We start from the raw sequence: 6,894 nt of genomic DNA on the forward strand, positions 1-6,894 counted from the left end.
CGCGCTCGCCCCCGCCAGCCCCCGGGCGACCCCCAGCGGGGCGCGGGCGGGGCCCTGGTGGCGGGGGGCGCGGGCGGCGCTGCGCCCGGCGCCCGCGCGTCAGCCCGGAGGCCGCGCCCACCTGCCGGCGCGGCCCCGCCTCCGCCCCGTGATGCCGCGCGGCCGCCCCCGCCAGGGCCGGGGGGTGGGGGGCTCGTGCGCCCCGGCTCCGCAGCGCGTCTCGGACCCGGTTGGGGGTCGCCCGGGGGCTGGCGGGGGCGAGCGCGGCCTTGGCGCAGCGTGGGGACACCGGAGACTGGGCGCGTGCCCCTGAGTCCCGGGTCCCATCCAGGGGGCGGTACCGGCGGAGGATCCCTTTCTGCGCGCGTCGCTGCGGCTCTTCCACCCACTGTTGCGAAGGGACGTTTTATGGGTAAAATTGAAAAGTTCCAAGGCACAGTCCCAAGTCTGCGGAATGTAAATGGACAAGGCAGCTCTAAAATTTATACAGAAATGCAAAGGTCCGAGAATAACTAAAGCAATCTTGAAGAAGAAAGTTGGAACACAACACTAGCAGATGTCAAGACCTATAAAAGTTACAGTATTTAAGTAAGTACAAAGCTGTGGTAATTAAGAGAGTACGGTTTGGGCACAGGAGAGACAAACAGACCAAAGGAACGCTATCTGTCTATTGATACGTGTAGTCACTTGGTTCATAATAAAGGTTCAAAGGTTCCTTTGCAGTACAAAGGGAAAAAGGATGGACTTTTCAATAAATGAAGCTGGGTCAATGGATATACATTTGGAAAACAAAATTAATCTTGACTTCTGCCACTCACAAAAGCAGTTGCAGATTCATTGTGATCTGATGCATGTAGATGTGAAAGTAAAGCAAGAAAGCTTTTAAAAGAAAACGGGAGAAAATCTTAAAAAAGAGAGAAAATCTTATGATCTTATTCTAGGTAAAGATCTTAAAGAGAACATAAAAATCTTTAGGAGTAAAGGAAAAAACGGATGAATTGACAACCTTAAAAATAACTTTTATTTATCCAAAGACACCATCCAGAGAATCAAAAGGAAAGCCACAGAATAGGATATGATGTCTGGTGTGTGTGTGTGTGTGTGTGTGTGTATACATACCTATCGGACAGAGGACCCATATTTAGGATACACGAGGAATTACAAATTAATAATTTTAAAAACTGGGAAGCTGGTTAACAAAAAACTGAACTAGCTATTTTAAGGGACAATTCAATAGGTAAACTCTCAGCAAGAGAGATTTGTAGAAGTGTCCTACAAAGACACTTTATAACTAAAGAATATGTTGGGCTAAAAAGCAAGGCCACATCTAAAGTTGTAGGACAAGAGTACAAATGGAAGCCATATGTCTACATGTCTACCATATGTCTAAATATTTTAAAGTTATAAGCCATGCCAATAAGCTGCTAGGTAAAATGCCTATCTTCCCACCTTACAAATATATATTGATAAGGATGACCTGAAAGGCCAAGATTTTTTAAATGCTCAGATTCATGGAAGTTCAATGCCAAAAGTAGGAAATACTGGAAGAGATGGCCCTGGCCTCTGACCATGGCCCACCCGTTTCTTACCTTCCTTGACTCCATTCTGCACCACGAAGGGCCATGCACACATGCATGGGGACGCTACATCCAGGAAATTCAGGCTCCATCCATTCACCCAGCACCTCCCACAAACAGCTACATTTTGGCCACTGCTTGGTCCTAGGGGTGCACAGCAATGCCATTGACCCTTGGGACAATAGACCCAGGGAAGAAGCCAGTGCAGGTTCAGGACAAGAGCTGGGCTATTTAGACAGTATTCTGGTTCTCAGGTACCTAGCATATTCTGGAAAGTGGGAGGGAACTGTCTTTGGGTGGCCATATCCCTTTGACCCCACAAAAGTCTCATCCATAGGGAGGACATGGCTAGCCAGACTTGGAGCCTCTAAATCAAGGACTTTTCTTAGAAGGGCCTGAGGGTCATACTCCTAAGAAACAAGCTCAAAATCCTCAACTACACTTTCCCCTCTCCCTTCTCTTTGTGTCCTATACTTGGACACCAAACAACTCAAAATTGTTTTTCACTCATCGTCTCTAACGTTACCACGCTCACTTCATGCTTTGGGTACTGCACCTGTCTTCTAGCTGCTCTTCTTGCTTCAGCCCCTTTCCCTCTCCAATCTTCCCTGAACATCATCACCGAATGAATCTTTCTGAAACACAGCATTCATCACATCTCTCCATGCATCACAGCCTGCAATGGCTCATTGAAGACAGCATTCTCAGTTTCAAAGTCACAGCCTTTTAATTAAGTCTCCCCATTGTATCTCTCTTACCACATTTACCACACTACTTCAGCCAAAGTCTTTGAAATACCCTGATCATCATCAAGGTCAAGTGAAAGTGTGTTAGATGGAGTTTTAATGTGAAGTGTGCATTAACCCTTCCAAAGCTGATGAACCATGTACCAGATGGATCATAAAGTCCTTATTAATCAAAACCTTTAATTAGCTAGCATTTTCTGCCTCACAGTTGTGCTAAATAAAATAAGACTTACTATTTCTTTAGACTTAGGTCTTAGTTGCTCTTTAGCAAGGTAAGACTGGTTCCCTTTTCAATGGAAGCCTTTCAACACCCCTCCCTGAAGAGGCATGCCACTCATACCTTTCTGGTCTAGAAAACCTGCATTTAACACATTCTTGTTCCAGGCAGTGTTCAAGGCACAGAGGACATAAGACAAAGTCCCTGCCTTCACAGAGCTCTGTTCCCTGGGGAAGCTTACATTTTTTTCTGGATGCTAGTTAGAGGAATTTAACTAGAGGAGCAAATATTCCTACAGTTTCTAGAATTCTGAGTTGGGGTGACAGTTGTGGGGACAGGAATACCTTGTAGAAACACTCACATCTCAACATGTAGGAGGAAGCTGCTCATGTCCATGTGGCACTGGAGTCATTTTCTCCTCTATTTCCTGTTCTTCCTGGATGAATGTAGTAGCTCCCACACAGAGATAAAGGAAAATAAGAAAAATAGAAAAATAACTCAGTGAGTTGCATTCAAAGGACATTGCAAAACCTAGAGTCACAGGCTGTCAGTGACCGTGAGGTGATGCCTGTGCCTCCCATCCAGAGGCCTCTGCTGGAGCACATACTCTCTTTTTGCCTGGGTCATGTTGCTACAGCATGATGTGTGCTCACAGTTTGCACATAGAGTAACGGGCCTGTGAATAACCGACTTAATTAAATAAAAATAAACTTAATCAAATAAAATATCAATAAATGTAAGAAAAATTTTCCCCTCCAATAAAACTATAATAACTAATGGTGCTAAGGAGGCAGGAATACTAGAGGCATTTGAGAGAGCGGAGACGCATCAGGGAAAATTTCTTAGAAGAAATGAGTTTTGAAATGGATCCACAGTGGAAGGAAACTGAGTCCCATCTGTATTGACCAGAGGAAAGGCCAAAGGCTACATCTTCCTTACCCAGTTTATCCCTAAAGCTCACGTGCCCTGGGGTATCACTGAGGATAGCATCAAGGTTTTGCTAGTTCATTCCCTCACTTACATAACTCCTGAGGCTTAGGAAATTCTCTTCCCCTCAGATATTCCTGGGAGGATGCTTTCCTTCTCATGCCAAGCCTCACCAAGCCTCCTCTGTGGTTCACCAGCCTGCAGTGCTCCTCAGGGTGAATCCTACCCTTCTTTGGGCTGTGTGGCCTGGTGTTCTCCCAAAGCTGGAAAGACCATGTAAGTGCCCCCTGATGGCTCTACTGAAAGGGAAAGACTACCTCTTCATAGAGCTCCCAGCCCTAGAGTAGAGCAAAGGAGTGACTCTTCTGTTTTCTCAGCGATCCTACTGAAATTCTCATTTCACTTCCAAGCCTCTGCTCCAAAAACCAGGCCCCTGCTCCTCCAGGCAGATCACTTGCCAGCCCGTCTAGATTACTGGTTGCAGCCCAGCTGAAACAACCTTGGGTAGATCCAGCTTGGGTAGATTCCTAAGAAATAAATTGCTGTGTGTAAAATGGTAAATTTATGTTTAACTTCTTAAGACACTGCCAAACTGTTTTCCAAAGAAAACCTACCATTTTACATTCCCACCTGCAATGCACAAGGATCTCAGTTTCTCTGCATCCTTGACAACACTTGATATTATCTTTTTTATTATAGCCATTAAGCTGTCTATGTAGTGGTGTCTCATGCCTTTAATTTGCCTTTCTCTGATGATTATGTTGTTCTTGAGCATCTTTTTACTTGCCTTTTACGTACTTTCTTTGGTGAAAAGTTTATTGAATCTATTTAAGTCTATTAAATCTTATGCCCACTTTTAACTGGGTTGTCTTCTTATGTTGACTTGTAAGAATTCTTTTTTTCCCCCAAACAGAAGGTCTCACATATGTATTGTTGAACTAACCTACTGGTGCAGAAGCATGTAAGAGAGAAAAATCATTTCCCCGATAAAACATATCCATTGTTCAAGTAGTAGTGATGTTTACAGAGTGATAGGATCTGAGGGCGTAACCTTCATGCAGCATAAATATGTCTGCCACCTCACGTGCGATCCCTTATAGACCCAGCTTGGTTCTTCTCCAATGCCTCCTCTTGGAGTTGTACCTGATTTTATTGCCAATTTTCATCTGAATCCATGAGGAATGGGATGACTTTGCTTTTGTTTCTTGGCCAGGAATCGCTTGATCCTGAACATCTTGTGAGACGACATGGCAAAGAACGGTCAACCGCACACAGCACAATGGCTGAGAAAAGGAGAGAGAAGTAAGAATTCTTTTTTTTTTTTAATGTTCATTTATTTATTTGGCGGGGGGTGGTGCAGGGAGAGAGGGAATCACAAGAAGGCTCCACACTGTCAGCACAGAACCCTATGTGGAGCATGAACCCACGAACCATGAGATCATGACCTGAGCTGAAATCAAGAGTTGGACATGTAACCAACTGAGCCACCCAGACACCCCAAGAATTCTTTCACCAGATATATGATTGGTAAATATTTCTCTCAGACTGTGGCTTATCTTTTCAATTTTAATGATGTCTTTTGTAGTGCAAAAGTTTTACATTTCCATGAATTCTAATTTCCTGATTTTTTTTCCTTTTATGGATTTTAAAGCTATACATTTCCCACTAACTACTGCTTTAGCTGCATCCAGTACATTTTGATCTGTTGTGTTTTCATGTTATTTCAATTCAAACAATTTTCTAAGTTCCCTTGTGATTTCTTCTTTGATCTATAGGCCATTTATTAGTGTGTTGTTCAATTTTTAAATATTCAAGGATTTCCCAATTTTTTTCTAACGTTTATTTTATTTTTGAGAGAGAGAGAGAGAGAGAGAGAGAGAGAGAGAGCATGAGCAAGGAAGGGCAGAGAGAGAGGGAGACACAGAATCTGAAGCAGGCTCCAGGCTCTGAGCTGTTAGCACAGAGTCCAACGTGTGGCCCGAACCCACAAACCGTAAGAAGATCATGACCTGAGCTGAAGTCAGATGCTTAACCAACTAAGCCATCCAGGTGCCCTTGTATTCATTAATTTCTTTCTTTCTTTCTTTCTTTCTTTCTTTCTTTCTTTCTTTCTTTTCTTTCTTTCTTTCTTTCTTTCTTTTCTTTCTTTCTTTCCTTTCTTTCCCTTTCTTTCCTTCTTTCTTTATTTCTTTCTTTCTTCCTTTTTTTTAGAAAGAGAGAGGGCACAAGTGAGGAAGGGGCAGAGAGAGAGAGAGAGTCCCACAAAGGGCAGAGAGAGAGAGAGGAGCGGGGTTCCCAAAGTGGGGCTTGAGCTGACCCAACGTGGGGCTCAAACTTATGAACCATGAGATCATGACCTGCGCTGAAGTCCCATGCTTAACCAAGTGGGCCACCCCAGCAACCCTCATTTTTTTTATAGGGCTGCTAACAAATTGGGTAGCTTAAAACAACAGAAATTGATTCTCTTACAGTTCTGAGGCTAGAAGTCTGAAATTAAGGTGTCATCAGGGCCATACTTTCTCTCAAGGCTCTAGGGAAGAATCCTTCTCTGTCTCTTCCTAGCATCTGGTAGTTGTCAGTAGTCCCTGGTGCTTCTGGCTGATAGATACATTACTGCAATCTCTGCCTCCATCATTGCATGGCATTCTGTCTCCCTGTCCAAATTTCTCTCCTCTTATAAGGATATCAGTCATTGAATTAGGGCCTACTCAAATCTAGTATGACCTTATCTTTAACTTGATTACATCCTTCAAAAACCATATTACTAAATAAAGTTGCTTTCACAGGTTCTCAGTAGAGACGAAATTTGGAAGGATACTGTTCAACCCAGCACAGCACTCTTGCTGTCTTTTGGTTCCTTTTTGCAAGGGATAGCTTATTCCCATCACTTTATGTTCTACCTATTTGTGTTTTGAATCAAGGTTGTATCTCTTACAGATAGAATTGGGTTTTGCTTTTTTATGCAGTTTGTCGATGTCTGTGTTTTGATTAGGGTGTTTAGAGAATTCAGATTTAATATGATTATTGATTTAGTTATACATTTGTCATTTTGCTATTTGTTTTCTATTTTCTCCTTCTTGATTGCCGTCTTTTATGTTAAGTAATGTTTTCATTTTTTTTTTTTTTTAAGTAGGCTCCATGCCCAACATGGGACTTGAACTCATGGCCCTGAGATCAAGAGTCGCATGCTCTACTGACTGAGCCAGCCAGCTGCCCTTAGTATGCAATTTTAATTCATTGTTGATTACTTTTAGTATTTTTGTAAAAAGATTTTGTTAAAAGTAATCTTTGCACCCAATGTGGAGCGTCAACCTATGATCTCAAGATCAAGAGTCACATGCTCCACCGACTGAGAAGGCCAGGCATCCCTACTTTTAGTATTTTTTAAAGTTATTTTCTTGCCATTTGCTTTTGGGATTATAATGTG

The 6,894-nt window shown here is 43.1% G+C and overlaps 1 pseudogene; it reads right to left on the bottom strand.

Moving 5' to 3' along the window:
• Positions 1-4,561: 4,561 nt before the first annotated feature.
• Positions 4,562-4,716, bottom strand: LOC125937443 (60S ribosomal protein L39-like; annotated as a pseudogene).
• Between the last annotated feature and the right edge of the window lie 2,178 nt (positions 4,717-6,894).

Source organism: Panthera uncia, assembly GCF_023721935.1.
Source record: "Panthera uncia isolate 11264 chromosome A3 unlocalized genomic scaffold, Puncia_PCG_1.0 HiC_scaffold_12, whole genome shotgun sequence".
Taxonomy (NCBI): Eukaryota; Metazoa; Chordata; class Mammalia; order Carnivora; family Felidae; genus Panthera; species Panthera uncia.